This window comes from Perca flavescens, chromosome 22 (assembly GCF_004354835.1).
Source record: "Perca flavescens isolate YP-PL-M2 chromosome 22, PFLA_1.0, whole genome shotgun sequence".
Taxonomy (NCBI): Eukaryota; Metazoa; Chordata; class Actinopteri; order Perciformes; family Percidae; genus Perca; species Perca flavescens.
Genome location: NC_041352.1, coordinates 11,299,599 through 11,317,394, shown reverse-complemented (window position 1 = coordinate 11,317,394; position 17,796 = coordinate 11,299,599). Strand labels below are relative to the sequence as shown.

Here is a 17,796-nt window from a genome sequence, read left to right as displayed (position 1 = left end):
CCGAACATTTCTATGCAGTTATTCTGTGAAAATGTACAGAAGAAAATCACACAACATAAAAATGCAGGAATTTATATACTGCTGGTGATTTTTGTTTTTCAAAATGCAAAAGGTTATTCAATCATAACGTGTTTGCTGCCTAATAGGATACTCAACTGTAGATAACATTTTCATGTATTTGTTTTGCTGTGAGCCATCTCAACGAAAATGTTAGGAATTAATAACGGTAATAGTGATAAGCTTTAAAGAGTCCGAGCACCGACTGTCGGTATTGTAGGCATCTGCTTTGCTCAGCAACAAAGTGCAGCCTTGCGTTAAATTTGTATACTTTTGAATACAAAAACATGATATGTTATCTTATTTTTCTTCGTTTCACACCACAGACCTGAGCGCAGGGAAACTATACATTTGATAACGGAATGTGACGATTACTACAAATCAAGAAAGTTGTAGTGCAAAGCATGAGCGGCTGCTGCAGTGTATTGCGTCTGAAGTAAATAGTGAATGGCTAGTGAGGCGGTGTTTAAACCACACAGTGCCCCCAGTCAGAGCCTGCTCTTCATCAGTCAGAAAGGCAGAAATGAGAAATGCATCTGAGCGACGCTTTAAAAGGCAAAGTTCAGTAATTGGGAATGACAGACACACACAAAGCATCCATCACTCATGACCTTTCCATTTCTCCCTCTCTTTCTCTCTTCCCCTGTCTCCATTCAGGACAAGGACAAAAAAAGCTAAAGAAAAAACGGGAAACCATGTCTTTTAGACAACTGTATTTAATCGCTCTCTGAAAGCAACATTGTGATGCCATTAACCTGGAATCATCTTGAAACTGGCATTAAATAAAATTGAATGAACATTTGTACATGATAGATACACAGGCACAAATACTGTATGGATGTATGTTGTGGAAAGCTACAATGATTTACACGGTTTCATTCACAATGTCAGTATTCTATGTGGATGTGTAGGCTAACTTTTTGTATTTTTTCAAGGAGCAAAACACATGTAAATAAAGAGAGGGGTGCATACACCAAGTAGACATATTTAATTTCTCTGTGCATTGCTTAAGTTATAGGGGTAATAGGTTCACTGAAAGTTAACTTGTTCAATCATGGGATTGCATTTGTCGCAAATTCTCTTTCATGGCCACACTCTTTATTACCCTCTCTCTTCTTCTGTCTGTCTGTCTTACTTTATTTCTTTACATTCCTTCTTCTTTCAACTGTGGTAAAATGACCAGGTCGTGCACAGAAACAGAAACCGTTTTTTCTGTCTTAGACATGCACACACATGCACACACACTTTCATGGACACACATACTTCACATCTGGACATGTGTTTAATTTTACGTCAAAGTCCAGACAGGAAGCACCTGTCTAGATGAGATCCTGCAAGAGAGAGAGAGAAAAGAAAGAAAGAAAGAGAGAGCGAGAGAGTAAAGGGGAATAAAAAAAGAGAGAAAAAAATTCACGGAGAAAAGAAAAACATTAATCCATCTGTTGTGGAAATGCATGTCACTGTCGTCACATTACAAGCAACGTCAACAAACAGAGCGAAAACTAAATTAGTTTGGAAAAGACAAGTCATCTGAAATTAACACAAATTTCATCCCCTCTAAATGTTATCGCGTCTGTCTGTGTTTTGGAGCTCAATGCAGGTCATTCTTTTTCTCTGAGGCTCAGGGGGCTGCTCACTAGCAGCTCCGCAATTACAGAGTAGTAAAACTTCCACATGTGGGATTACTCTTCCCTTCACATTAGCAGATTAAAAGATAACTGTCTGGATAGAGTCACACACCTGTTACAAAGGCGGCCTTGCCTGACATTCTTAACATCGCATTCGACTGGTCAACATGTGGCATCTATACATTGATGGATAGAAAAGACTGAATCACTGTGTCTTGAATGATGAAATAACCATAAATAAATCCTGAATTAAATTTCAGTGAATCAATTAATTATCTATATGGGATAAAAGAGAACTTAGAGTTGTGTAAAATAAACTGCCCGTTTAAAGCAAGAAGCAATACTTGCTTCTTCAGAATGCCAGTATGTAGATGGGTTTAAATTAAGATTAAGAACCTTGCGTACTTCCTCAGATGTTAATGCAACAGCATATTTGATCTAGCCAGGTTTACTTTTTGGCAAAGAAAGATGCCACTCTGCATTCTGTGTAGATTTTGCTCACCAAAAAATAAAGTTAAAGATGCAGTATGTAATATATTTACTGTATTAAATCCCAAAATGACCAAAATTGTTCATCAGATATTAAGGAAACATGCTAAGCTGAAATACTAACATTTCTGACAAGAATGCAAAAGTCAGTATTTTCTCCTTTGAAATTTCTCTTCCGTGATGGAATGTCTGTTTATGTTTTGGCGTGTGTGTTATTATCAACTGCCACCTAAAGTTAGTGTGAAAGTGTGTCTGTTAGTCGGGTAGAGAGGACGGCGAGGTCATGCTGTTTCAGCGGTTGTTGCAGTAATTTTAAGCCGACAAAGTGTGTCTGTCAGTCGGGTACAGAGCTCTGCGTGAGCACGGGCTTTTATGACTCTCAACATAGCCAGCATCTAACGTTAGCTACTCCGCTGCGCTGTGGAGTAATGTCTGACTATGTGAGACTAGCTCTAGCAACATTGTTGTGGATGCTGCGTTCTCAACCTGGCAACCATCGTGAACTTTGAGTCTGGGGAGGAGGGGCCAGGGGAGACAACTCTCTCCAGTATTTTGAATTTGGACTGCAGTAACTATTTTAAACGCTAGTTGTCAGTATTACATATTGCATCTTTAAAGCTACAAGAAGCAAGGAAGAAAACAGTTGACATTTTCTCGATCTAAACACAGCTCCAGTGAAAGCTTGGGAAGTACATACCACCCAAAAGGTGACATTTACACAGTAAACACATGTGACTCTAAGACGCGCTGCAGTGTGTTTTTCCCCAATAGAGAGCTTGGCCACATTATTGTTTTCCATGAACTATAAGGCAGCTGACCTCAGCCTGGGATGTGTTTGTAGAGGCAGTACTTAGATTAACACATTATGTGTTGTTTCTAGAAGAACAGTACAGAAATATCTCATATTAATCGTGTGGTAAGACCAATGATGATCTTAAGTGCCTGAAAATGAATTACAGAGGGGCAGAGTATAGAGTAACTCCAAGTTATTATTTACATATGAAGGATTTACCGACGCTGAATTGGAAACAAAATAATGGAAAAGATGAACTGTTTGCTTGTTTAATTAATGCAAACACAAATAATCTCATCCCTCTATAGAGCTATTAATCTTACATCTTGCAGCTCATCTGTAAACTCTGACAATTTCTCTTTTATTTCTTAACTGACAAGATTGGTATATCAGAAGATAAAAGTTTTTTCCAATTTCTTGTTAAACTCTCAGGGTTATTCATCTTTTAAATTTGAAGGCATCTGGATGTAACCTCCTCAGAGTGAAATAGCCAACATAAAAAAGTAATGAGAAAAAAAATTGTCTTTTTTCTCTATTGTTAATGAATCATTGGTCTCTTTTTCTAATGCCCTGAGTTTTTAAAGCAAGCATATAAGACTCTTTTAAGAAACATGTCCTCAAGTTGTTCACTCATTTATTTCCAGTTATTCTTTAGTAGTTGTGTAACTTCAGGTAACAATGTTGCTAACATTGATTATATCATCTTCACTCACAGCCTCATCGAGTAAGTTGGCATACAGTATGGGTAAACCTTTCTCTGTCTCATTACTAGCTCCTCTAACATGGGGCACCACTGGGTTCAATTCTGGGCTCACATCTATTTTATCTAAATGGTTTTATCCTATGTGGCAATCATTTTGTTCGATTTTGATGCATCTCTTAACATTGCTATGCAGATTATGCATACATGTATACATTAGGGGTGTCCCCGACTAAGGATTTACACATTCGAATCAGAATTGACGAATCTTTCTATAGTCGACTGATAGTCAAATCATCTGTGTGTGTGTGTGTGTGTGTGTGTGTGTGTGAATGGGTTGGGAGGGGCACGACACTAGTCAGCAGGAGGGTAACATGTAAACCGCAGGCGCGTATGGACGCGTATTTCGCATCCACCGCATGCATAACTGTCTCTATTTTGGGAACTGTGTATCCTGGCTCAAGTGTGCGCATTAATTCTTTATAACCTTCACCGTCCACAACATTCACTGACCTCAGTGTGAAGCAAAATAAACTCTGCAATTTTGTCCGGGATTTCTCTTTTCCTTTTCTCGGGCAATGGCGGTCTCAAATCTAGCTTTCTTTGAGTTAGTTTTGGCGCAGCTCCGGTACTACTACTACTACTACTACTACTACTACTACTACTACTAGATGAACTGCTGTCGTCAGTCTGATACTGTGGGTGGATCTAGAAAAAGACTAAAATATTTTAAGTCCCAACATATGATATTGCTATTCGTAAATTAAAAGCGCCATTATATATGAAAAAGTGAAACGTCTTTATTGGTAACAATAACTTACCCGTTTTAAGTGGAAAGCCATGTTTGTTGTTGACGAGTGGCAGGACATGAGCTGTTGGCACAACTTGCATTTTACTTTTTTTGGATCACCTTTTACCATTTGAAAGTGCATCCACACTTTAGATTTTCTTTTTCCAGACATGGTTAAGTAACGTTAATCTCCTCGTCTGATGCTCCTTGTCTGTCGCGGATCAGGGAAAGTGAAACTTAAATCTTTCACAGGGGTGGTTGGATTTACACACACACACACACACACACGTAAAAAATATTTATTGAACTTTTCTTTCTTTCTTTTCACGTTTTTTTTTTTACAGCATTATCATAATTAAAGGCTGTATATAACTTAATATAACCATACAAAACCAGTAGTTCTGTGTGAAATTAGACATTGAGCACCCCCATATTGCCGTTTCAAAATAACACACGCAAAGATCCGACTGTGAGATTGGTGGTCGAATCAGGCTCCGCATATCGATGCATCAAATCTTCGACTATTCGGGGTCACCCCTAATATACATCATTTTAAACTTTTAAAATTGTCCCATGCATGTACAGTATATCGTCTGTAAGTTTATTGGTTTATATCTATGAAACTGGCCACCGGTACATGCATTCTGAGAGATGTAAGTTGTTAGCTGCTAAAAAAGTAATTATAAAATGAATTTAAAAAGTACATTTCGCAAGTATAAGAGGATAAGTATTATTATCTGTAACATTCAATAGTTTGTTGAACTGTTCATGAGAATAAGGATTATACATCTTACAAACTTATCTCTGTAATTTTACGCATAAGGAAGGCAATACATTTTTTTTTAATTCTATGAGCGTAATCAGGACGTGGAAGTTTTCTGTAATTTTTGCTTTATCATAAATGTTTCCTCCAATCTTGGGGGTTGTCTTGCTCTTTTTTCCATATTGTCATTGAAATAATATTTGATCTTTAGCCCGATTAGGGAAATTACTCCTTTCCTGTTTCAGATTAAGCTCAGTGACACAGAAGATTACTGACATTTAAAATGAATAACATGCAGTTCAGTTCAGCAAAATCCACTAATACAATGTTTTTTCAGCATGTCTTTTACATCACATCTGAGACATAACCTAATGCTTATGTCAGAACAAATCTGTTAATTGAATTGGTCAGAACTCAAAGAAGTCTGTGCTGCGGGTAATGTCCTATCACAAATGAAGACGCCAGCTATGGGCCACATATAACCCTGTTCCACTTCAGTGTGCAGCCGTAGACTATAAAGTTTAGGTGTGCCACAGTGTGTTAAGCTCAACACATGCACTCCAGGTGACATCAGACAGCTGCTACATTGGGTTAAAAGTCCTCAAAGGCTGTAAAGTTTGATGCTGCATGCGTTCAGGTATAGTCACAATAACAGTGACTGTACGGTCATCTGTCTACAATCTTCTGTGTTTCATGGTGTTCTTGAAACAGGACATTGTCAATAAATCGTTCCTTCCTATGCAGAAAGTAAAGCCCATAAAATGCCAACAAAGAAAGAAATGCATATATGGGTTCTGCTTGATATTTGCTGAGTTATTAAGTGTATTGTATTGCGTGTTGAGTGTTTATCTCTTGCAATGTGGTTTACATGTCACAATGTAACCCTAATGTCTGGTTGTGAGCCAAAGAGCCATTAATCAACCAATTAATTAGTACATGTTGGCAGTACATACTTGTAGTGTAACTATGAGAGATGGGAGGGAAAAGAAAAGTCATCAATTACACACACTCATAGAGTATAATCAGCAGCAGGAAGACTGAGATTTGCATTAGACAAAATGAAGCTCTTATAACTCCGTTGGTGTCCCTTTACTGTCAGTATTCATTTCACAAAAGATAAATACATTTTTCTAGATCAAAATTCAAGATCTGATTGATTTAGCAAATAAAGTGAAATTCATAGAAACATGTAACTTGTTTTGACAACAGAAGTAAAAGGTTGAAGCATCAGTTTCCATTGGAGAAAAAAAAATGGAAAAGAGATCCACACACAGGTTTTATTTTGAGACAAAATGTAATTGACTTCTTGATGTGCCTGTCATCCAATAACCTTGTTCGCCTATCTTTCAACATCAGAAAGCTGTTTCCTACATTTTGCAGGATGACTTTCAGCAGCCCCCAGAGAACATGCCTGAACTTTTTGCATCCAGTCGTTGGTTTAACGTGTAGGTGGAGAAAGCATTAGTGCAAGCAATAGGCCTAATAAGAGCAAGAGAGCACATTTATTTCCAGTTGAGAAAAGTGAGTCGTGCCTCGAACTCATCATGCAACCAAGACTTGTGTCTCTGTTGAATTATGGACTTGTTAAAGCTGCTGCTGATGTAATTTTTCTTTTCACAATTTTCTGGTATGATGTTAAATATTGAGTGTAGAAAGAAAGCCCTTTATTTCAAGTCTGCAGGACTGTACAAGGTTGTAGAAGATATTCCACCACACTCCACTGTAGCTGTGACATCCGCCATCTAATACCATTAATTTAACTCATTTAAATGGAAAATGGAAATAGCATATACAAATGCTCGTCAGCTAGTTTAAAAAAACGTTATATAAACACATGTGCATTGTTTAGTATTACCAGTATTAGAAGGATAACATTAAGATAGCTCAGAGTGTTGTAACAAACAGACAGAGGCAGTAACGGCCATGGCCGTTTCCCTCTTTCTTCCTTCCCTCCTCCTTTATTCCTTCCTTCCTTTCGTCTCCTTCAAGGTCAATCGTCACAGTGAGGCTGCATGTCACTGCTCCTTTGTCTATTCAGATAAAATTGCTGCATTCATCGTATGTCAGATAAACCTCAAAAAGGGAGTGAGGAGGGTATAGCGAGAGGGAGGGAGGGAGGGAGTAAAGGAAGAGGGAAAAAAGGAATAAAAAAAACAACACCCATATCACGGTGTCCTCCAGCCTGGCCCTAGTCTGTTTTTATCTGTCCATGACAAATTCAAGCGTTCACTCTCTCCTTTCCTCTTTCCTCCACATTTTCTCTTCACCTTATCTACTGTCTCAGCACTGCATCACTTGCCATTTTAGAATAATGTCCCCCCATGTCTATAATGACATTGCCTTTGTGCTTCAGATTACCTTGGGATTTTCAGACCCCCTCCCTCCACCCCCCAACACACATGGATGCTGGAATAAAGATACACTTGCACACACAGACAAGGCTATCTGAATCAAGGTACATCATTGACCAACATGTTTCTTCGTAAAACCAGGGCTGTAATTAGCAACGGTGTATAAAAATATGATTCCTGAGTGATAACACTGTCATTGTTACACTGGGGCAAATGCATGACGTGTCTCAGAGTTTAAAAAGGACAAAACATTCTGAATCATATCTCAAAGTTTGAATGGTAAGGGCTGACCGGATCATATCGAACTGAGCAACTTTGAGTCTATGATTGCACATTTTACATACTATATGGTCAGTACATGTACTGAGTACTAAGTGTGGCTAAACAAAAATGTATCCAAGCTGAAACAATATTTAAAGTGATCAATGTGTGCATTCAAAATGTCAAATCCCAAATATTTGCAAATCATATTTTACAGTGCAAGTTCTTCCTTGCTATTTTCTCCAATAAATAAATCATTTTTCATCCAGTACCATCAGACATGAAGCAAGTCTCCGGCATGTATTATTTCTGTGCTCTGATGAGCTCCTTAATGTGTGACAGGTCCTTCTCTCCCCTGCCTGGCCATTTCTCTTAATGAGATGGTAATCAGCCAGTCATCAGCAATGGGACCATGCAGGACATATAATGAGAACATTAGGCTGCATACTGAAAGGACCCCCTGCCGGGTGGAGGATCAATGGTCCGGCCTGATGAAAGGTGGATGATGCTGCTGATTGTTGGAGAGAAAGAGGGAGGGAGAGAGAGGCGTTCAGTTGCGGTGTTGATTGTCCAACACATATTATCTACTGTACTCAATCCTTTGAGTCTAAGAGAAGCCACATATATTAATACAGGAAAAAAAGAAAACAAGCAGGGTAATATTTACTGCTTTAACACATGAACTAATATCATGTGCTCTATTTCTTTTTATTTATTTTATTCTAATTTACCCTGTTTTGGAGATTGTATTTGACCTTACTTTAATATATCATTTCACATAAGTCTTTCTGTTGATTGTGCTCCACTCTAGTTTTTTTTTTTTTCTGCTGAGATCAGCTGTCACCGACAGTATTTTGCAGCTCAAGCCATGCACCTATATTCCACTGGAGGAAGGTTAGCCCAATCTATAATGATAGTGAAGGAAAAGCTATGCTAAAGAGCTAAATCTATCAATGATAACACTGTCAACAAAACTGTTGTGGTCGAGTGTGCGGTTATTTTCATGAATTCCCTAAATAACTGCTTAAACAAGGACAAATGAATGTCCTGTCAGTGTTTCCCATTGTTTTAGAGAGCTAGCTCTCTAAAAACACCAGTGGTAAAGGTTCTGTCAGGTGCCGCTCCAAAAGAAGAAGAGCTTCTTTGTATACTCAGTAATCATAAAGAAAACACAAATGTACCACATTATACACTGACAATAGAACAAAATGTAAAAGAGAGTTGGCATGTTGCATTTTGCTTTAGCAATGCAGCTGCAGTCGTAGACATGCGTCAATGTTATGAAACTAATGAGTTCACATGGTAGCTGTAGTTGATTGCCATAGATCCACCTTTGATTGAGAGCAGTAAGTTCATGCCTGTTTTCTGGGTTCTGTCAAAATGGATTCTGGGAAATGTAATGCAAAATGAATTGGCTGAGTTGTGACATGAGCTCTTGTCAACATGGCCAATTGGACCAGGGAGTCCTATATCAACACTGAGAAAAGATATAAAAAAAATTGAAAAACAGAATTTTTTCATAGCTACAAAGCATTCAGTTCCCCATGGTACTTACATTCTTAAAATCTGAAACTGAACTCTGTGTGAGTCAAAGATAAGATGTTTTAGTAACTTAGCCAAATGACTAACTAATGTTTTACAAATATGTCCAACCATTAAAAGGTCAGTTTTGCTCATCTTTATTAGGGATTGTTCTAAACTAGCAAGTGCCTATAGTGAAAACCAACCACGCAGAGAGTACTTAATGCGAAAAGTGTCACCAGAGTAAAGAAAAACAAAAATATTGGAAATAATCACTTAAAGTGAAACTACTTTACCCCGGGCTCATGTGCACTGGTGCTTCAAATGGATTTTGCTTCTGTTAACCATCTTTGTGCCGCTCGCTATACATGTTTAAGTGGCATTGGTTTTGGATCATATTTAAATCTTTAACAATAAAAGATACATTACTTGTTTTGATACATTACTTGCACTAACCATAGGAGAGCTAGTTTTGAGAATCAAAAACATGTGTTGTAGCTCCAATGAGTATGTTCTCACTTATTTACAATTATGCATTGAGGAATTAATGTGAGGAGATAATGGGAACCAGGGTGAACACTGGTTAAATATTTAGATGGGCAGTGTGTGAATGCTTACAAAACAGGGTAATAAAGACTGCATTCAAAGCAATATTTACATGCTTTATGGGGTAATAGCAGCAAAAGATATCCTAAACTCATCAAAGATAATAAAAAATCACTCAGTGCCAAGCAGATTCTTTATACCTTCATATAAAAACAATCGTCTCCCTCAGTTTAACAATTACACAGTCAGCTCATATGCCTTTATTTGTGCATTTGGCCTGATTAGATTCAATCCAGTCTAATAAAGTACAAGGATAAAAGAGACTTTCAGTGTGAGTGAGTCATTGTGGTCACATTCGGTTGTTCAAGCAATCCAGGAAGCACCAGAACATGACAACCCCCACTATGCTGTACATTATAAAAGTTGCTGTGACAATTCAGATGTGGAGGATGAACTCTTCCCACCCGAACTTCCCTTTCCCATATAAACCATTTGGTAACCCTTTATGGATTTCACATATGTATATTCTTATTTATGTCCACTCTGTCTTCTATCATCACTATGAAACGCAGTCCCTGTTTGAATCCGGCCATAAAACCGACTGGAGTCACGTTAATTGTCAGACACAAACGCAAGTTCTGATCATAAATGCTGTACTATAAACTGCTGCTTTAAATCACAGACAAATCTATCCCTCCCCTCACTGGTGCCTTCCAAAGTGATTTGTAATAAAAAAAAGACCAGCAGAGAACGCGCTACCAGTGCCAGCGATAGGATTCTCTTTTGTGTTTTGCATTTTTTTCACCTTTTCTCTCGTCGCAGTGACTGACTTTTAATCTAATAAACATTGCATGAGCCCACTGACCAGAACAAAGGGGAAGAAAAAAACATCTTTCTGAACATCTATCAGATCGCTTGTTAAAAAAAAGGGGGAGGGGGTGGGGGGTGTTCCTTAATAGGAATGGGGTAGGATATAAGGTTTCATGCCAAGATCATAAAATTACTGAGGAATAAAAGCCATTCATTTCACATGACATCACCACCTTTTGAGGATGTGAGCTTCAGCGGCTTCAAAAAGAGGACAAACTGTTTTCTCCATTGACTTCAGTGCCGCTGTTGTCTGACATACAACACAGCAGAACAAAAGAGTGGGATTAGCCTCTCTGCTATTGGCTGGAGCTTTTGAAACATGCAATACAAATATAATATTCTTAACAGCACATAACTGTCTTGGTACATAGTTTATATATATGATCAGACAGTGAGAGGACTCTGCTTGGGGCAGATTTCAATGGATTTCTCTCCTGTAAGATGTGGGCACAGTAAAAGTTAACACACACCTCACAGTGACCCTAGTGGTGAAATCACAAAGCAACAGCTTACACAACAGGGATGATAAATAGCTGCCCATCACCCTGCCAACTTGTTATCTTCGCCTCAGTATACTGCAGTTGTTCTCACTTATAACCTTCCCCCTTTCGCTTGATATTAGTGTTGCCCACTAATTTACACTTAAGCGCTAGTTTCCATTGGGATCGCAACCATTATGTTTATTCACATGGCTGTCAGTTACTTGCCATGGGACCAAGTCAAATCATTCTTGTATGCTTGACACAAATGATACAGCACTGGAGCATGCTCCAGGGGTACTAATGGTTCTAAGTAGTTCTCAGCCACGATGTCACAGAGAACACATAATTTCCAACCTGCTGCACAGCAAATCCATGCCACACTCAAAGAGCTATACATTCGCTAATAGCAAATGCCTTGGCTAACGGAGGTGGGCTTGCTACCTACGATACATATCTTCTATCAGCAGTGACTCTCCACATGTGGGAGAGAGGAGGAGGCGTGTTTAGTGACTGTTAAATATAAATCAGTGGTGTACTCAACAATATATGCACCACATGAACCCAGATGGCTTGTCATTCCTGGCAGCACCTCTCACACAGCAATGCATGGAGCTTTAAAGGACAGAAGGCCTATATAATAATTGGCAGTGCCAATGAGAAGCCTCACATCCATCTGTAGTTTTAGTTTATCTACATAAGACAAACAGGGATGCTACATTCAAAACACAGGCAGACATTATTAACAAAGCATAAAGGAATAATTTCATTTTTCTCCCTCTCTCAGAGAAATGTGACACATCATCTGGCACGGTATTGCGTTGCCCGGGGTGAGGGCCCTGCACAGTAGATGGACCGCTGTAATTTCTCATCTATCAAATTATGGTTTATTGTTCAGCACAGCAACCCCAGGCTACACACAACCCTGTGCACTGACAGTTATGAAACATTATATTTCCACTGTCATAGTCCAGGCCCAAGACAAAGCTTAAGAAAGAAAAAGAGAAAGAAAACAGAAAGAAATAAAAACTTCAAAGTAATCTTAACACTCGTCACGTCAACATCTATGTTAAACAGAGCTTTGATTATAGCTGTTCAAGGCCTGTTGCTATTTCTGTGGTTTGCTAACATCATTAGGTTACTCAAATTGCCATTAGCCACTACTGTATAAGCTTGTTTATTATTGCCATGGTAATGATTTTTCTACCAAATGAAATTTGTCAGCAGGAAATTGTGTTTAATGCTAGTCTAATGAGTCTGCTGTAAATTAGCTGGCATGCCAGCGTGGATGACTAAAAGGCCTTTAAGTAACCTTTGGTCTTTGTTGAGGGTAATTTGATACTGCCACTGATGATTCACTTAGCGAGGCTAAAAGCTATAGGCTTGCATCTCAAGAAGGACATGTGAAACTACTATCGCTTTTAAACTAGAAGTGAATGTGAAAATAATCAAATCCACTTGCCACTGGATGACTTTAAGACGGTGAACGTGAACTCTTGACTGGAGTCAAACCAATTTTGTGTTTTTGTCACCAAGGTCGAGGTTTAGGTAACACATACAACTCACAGCTGAGCTAGTCTCGGATCTTGACCTAAAAAGAAACATCTACTTTAAATGGTGACAATCATGAATCTGCTTTGTTCACAAAAGACAAGCATATGAAGTTCAACAGCCATAGAATAATCTGTATTTTCTAATGAAATTGAATTAATACATGAAATTGCACTGGGTTAACACACAGGGCCTCTTAGATTGGTCTTTTTTTTTTTTTTTTTTTTTTTTACAGAGGAACAATAAACGTTTATCAAAATAACAGCAAATATAAATGTACTGTTTTTTTAACACACACACACACACACACACACACACACACACACATATATATATATATATATATATATCAAAGTTGAGATACAAAACGTGTCAAATGAACATAAAATTGCAGCCTATAAACTCAACTGCAACAAGACATCCTATACAAGAGAATGAAATCTCACAAAGAAATCACAACAGTTCCTTCAAATGAACAAAAAAAATCAGTGTATCAAAAGACCTTCTGTTCGGATATATGTGTGTGCTTGTGTGTGCGTGCGTGCGTGCGTGCATGGGTGTGTGTGTGTTTGTTTATCGTGCATATGCACTACCAGTCACACCGCGTCTACGTTTTGGCTTGATGCCAAGTCTGCAGTGAACACTGAGCTTCCTGATGCATCTGCATATGCAAAAAAGTGTGTGTGTGTGTGTGTGTGTGTGTGTGTGTGTGTGTGTGTGTGTGTGTGTGTGTGTGTGTGTGTGTGTGTGTGTGTGTGTGCACACACACACACACACAAAACACATCGCTGGCACCCCTGCAGGTCTGTGGAAGCACACGTGGGTATATCGTGTGGAAGTTACCCTGCTCTGTCACAGGCATGGCAGCCACACCCCCACTAGCATATTCCCCTGAGGTCTGATAAGAGGTGTGTGTGTGTGTGTGTGTGTGTGTGTGTGTGTGTGTGTGTGTGTGTGTGTGTGTGTGTGTGTGTAGGGAAGTTGACTGTGGGACTTGGTGTGACATTCCTCCTTAATGCAGGTGGCCCCTCAATCTGAAAACTCTTCCTCTTTAGACACTCGTCTGTGTTTAGTGCCACCCCCTGCGGCGCCCCCATCTAACCCCCCATTTTCCTGTACCTCCCACTGCACCTCGCCCACCCACATCGCCCCTCCTGTTCCGGCAACACGTGCCACCTCTTAGTGCCAACATGCCCTCGTCCCCCTTCTCCCTCCCTTTCATCCCCCCTCCACTCCACCACTATTTTTCCCACGCCCGCCTCTTTCTGTCATCACAAAGTAGGAGTGGTATCACCGCACGTGCCCCTTTTTAGTGCCAACAAGCTCCCCTGTGGGCCTCCTGCCCCCCCACCTTCCTGTCTTCCTCCCCCCCATCGTGTTTTACCCCCCGCCCAGCTCCCGCCCCCTCTTTCTCACACTGTGCGTCTCATCGCTATGTAAGTGGGGATACCAGGCTGTTTTGCATACGGCTGTTTAGTCCTTTGTGGCAGGCGGGGCGGCATGCGAATATGCAAAACGGTGATGGGGAAGCATTTTGTAGTGCGATGAGGAAGGGGAGACGGCAAAACTGTGAATGATGCCGCCGTGTGTGCGTATGCTTGTGCGTATGTGTGTGTTTTCCAACAGATTCTTTGGCTCGTCAGAGCGATGGTTGGTACAGGAGCGAGTGCCATCAGAACCAAAGCCCAAATGACCAACGTGGCAATGGAATACCACCCCAAGCAGCCATAAATCCTACATGGAGGGATACTCTCATCTTCTGTGGCCTTTTATTCCATTTAAGGGACAATACAAGGAAAGGTTGTCTTTTTTTTTTTCAACATGCATCGTTACTGTAAATCCACACGACACAGAATCTGCAAATATCAGCGGCAAATTAAGAAGAAAGGGATGGGGAAGTTCTTTTCGCTTCCCCCTCCTGTTCACCCATATCTTTCTCTCTTCTACTTATCTGTGGCGGAGAGCCAATGGTTCATTATAATTGGCCGTTGTCATCATGCAGATGACACACAGTCAGCGCTCTGAATATCATTAGCGCCTTTGCATAACTCCGCTCTTTTTTTCTGTCCTTTCTTCTTGTTCCTTCATTCCGAGGCTCGTTTCGGGATTCGATATTCCAAAAGGTAATTATCATCCACGAAGCAGCCTATCAATATGTGGAGATAGGCATAATAGCGAATGAAGGTGCATGTCTGATTGTCGTTTTCTCTTTCGCTATTTCCAGCGCAAATGTAGAAGACTCTCCCAGGGTGTGCGGGACAATAAGAGTGTACTTGTGTGATTGTATTTGACTCCTTTGCAGTGGAGTCCATTGTATATCTCTGTGGTTAAAGAGTGTTCTTTGCTCTCCTTCTTCTCCTCCTCCCCCTCTCCCCCCTCCTTTGCATACATCAGCCTCTCCTTGGGTAGAATAATAGCTCTTAATTCTTCTCTGCAGCTCTTGCCTTCTGATCCATGACAAAAAGAAAGAGCCAGCCGGCCAATTTGCATACTCCGCATACTGATGAGGCGTGTGTTGCCGGCTGCCTAATTACCAAGTCCTCCAGTGACTCTCTATCCTCCTGCAGCTCTTGCTTTTAACCCTCGCTCGCCCAATCGTCATCCCTTCATCTCCATAGGAAACCATTGTCGCATTCATCATTAATTCTTCTGGAGGGGCATGCAGAAACAATAGAGAAACAAGAAATGAACAGAAGCATATTGCAGTGATGAGCGGTTCGTTCGTTCACCTTCGTTTATTCCCCCGTCTGTGTTTATTGGCTAATTTGCGGCTCCTCTCGCTCTTGGCGGCTCTCCTTAAGCTACCCTCTTTGTCTTTGTCTTTGAAATTTACAAAATCTTACAAGAAATCAATACTTAATTGATTATTCACTTTCCTGCAGCCTCAAACGACCGGCGAGTGCACGTGCGTATTAAATCCGGCGTGTGTCTGTGTACGTGTGAGTGAGTCTCTGGTAGATCCCATGGTATTCCCAGTTCTTTCGAGGCAGCAGGCGGACGAGGTGGCAGGGAGCTCTGAGAGAAACACTCTGCAGCATCTAGGTGCATGTGTATGTGTGTGAGTATGTGTGTGTGCGAGTGTGAGTGTATGGGCATATGAGACATACCAGGGTCCCGTCAATAGCACCAAAGCCAGGGAAGTTCCAAGGTTTGAAGGGTTTACTTCCCAGCCTTTTATGCTCAAACTGCAACAGCCATCCAGAGGAGGAAGAAGCATGAAATCAACAACAACAACAACAACAACAAACCAACACCAAGCCTGTGGGCACAGGAAGCACAGAAGGCTCCAAGCAGGATGTGGAAAGGAGTATATCCTCATTTTTCGGGGCTTTTTTTGTTCTCTTCGCCGCGCTTCTTTGTTTTCCGTCCTGGCTCCGAGAAGACAGCAGGGCAAGATGCCACCTGGACCCTTTAGAGAACTCCATGGCGAAGTGGGCGCGGAAATAGGGGCGTGAAGAGAGGGGCGTGTGAAGGAGGAGAGAGAGAGGGGTAAAGGGTGCCTGGCGCCTGCCTCTGATAAGCCATAAGGATGGCAGGCACGTAATGGTAGCAAATGTAGAGCAGATTGGCTTGGAGGAGGAGGAGGAGGAGGAGAGACAGGGAAAGGGGGAGAGGAGACAGATGGCAAAGCTGGCCTTGTGCCAACGATACCAAGACATGACTACGCAGGAGAACCTCCCCCTACACTCTGACACTTGTTGCTGTCTGTGTGTGTGTTTATGTGTTATGATCACATGTGAGGACACTATACTGTAGCAGGAAATTCCTAAACCCGACCATGACGTTTTACTTTTGCCGTATTCCCTCAATGGGGCCAGTGAATTTCTCTTTTCTTCAGTCTGCGAAGGAATGATGATAATTTAATGATTCAATACCACTGCATGCATTTGGTGAGTTATTAACGTATGTATGAGAGCCTAAAGCAAAATGAAGAGGAAAGATAGAGGTCTGGCCTTCAATTTGACCTCCATTTATGCAATGTGGCAAAGGTCAAATATTTACTCTCCTCGAATATCTTTTTTTCATGGCCATCAAAAATAGATGTCGCAACCCACCTCAATAATATATATATATATATATATATATATATATATAAATGACATTTGAGGTTTAGTGGGAAAATGAATGTGATTTTTGTCTCAGTGTTCAGGAATAAAAACTGCTGGCTTGTGTTGGTTTATGACAAGGAAAACAGATGGCAGCTAGATAGAGTATTATAATGTTCATATTGAAATGTGCTGAGCAAACATCTTCCTGCACCAGCAGACATGCTCTCTCTCTGTGTGTGTGTGTGTGTGTGTGTGTGTGTGTGAGTGAGTGAGTGAGTGAGTGAGTGAGTGAGTGAGTGAGTGAGTGAGAGAGAGAGAGAGAGAGAGGGAGGGAGGGCGGGAGGTAGAGAAAATGAGAGAAATGTATTTGTGTAGAGTATGGTTGGGGGGGGGGGGGGTGCAAAACACACACTGTACTGTATTCTTGTCTGTTTGAATGTGTGCCAACGTGGCAAGAGGCAAAAGCATGCACCCTATGGAACCTGCCATTGAGGTATGCTTATTATTATTGACAGGCTGGTACATTGGACATACAGCAAAAGAGGCTCAGACAGACTGTAGCACACGTCCACAAGATTGGAAATGTGTTTAATTTTCCACATTTTACATGTTTTGCATGATTGGCGGCAACACAGAATGTGTGAGTAGATTGGGCAAATCTCTGTCGTCTGTAGATAAAAAGGAATGTTATCATACACTGTGTGTGTGTGTTTGGATAGATTGGATGGAGGGGGGGTGGGGGTTAACCAAATCCAACACCCTATTTGAATAAGAACAATCACAGCCCCAAAATCGAGCAGAGAAACAGAGAGAGGGAAATAGCGAGGCGATTTCACTTGTGAATCAGGCAATGCATATCTGCATGCTAATTATGTGACAAGAAGGAGGAAAGAGTGGAAAGCGCCCCCCATGCGCCAGACAGAGAGAGGGCGAAGGAGGAAAGACATA

The 17,796-nt window shown here is 40.6% G+C and overlaps 1 long non-coding RNA gene across 1 annotated transcript in view; it reads right to left on the bottom strand.

Annotated features, from left to right (window-relative positions):
• Positions 1 to 838: 838 nt before the first annotated feature.
• The window catches only part of LOC114549459 (uncharacterized), a 164,073-nt gene continuing 147,115 nt past the window's right edge, over positions 839 to 17,796 (bottom strand). Inside the window, exon 3 of the long non-coding RNA XR_003691551.1 lies at positions 839 to 1,388. This is a non-coding gene — a long non-coding RNA (uncharacterized LOC114549459). The remainder of the gene's footprint in view (positions 1,389 to 17,796) is intronic.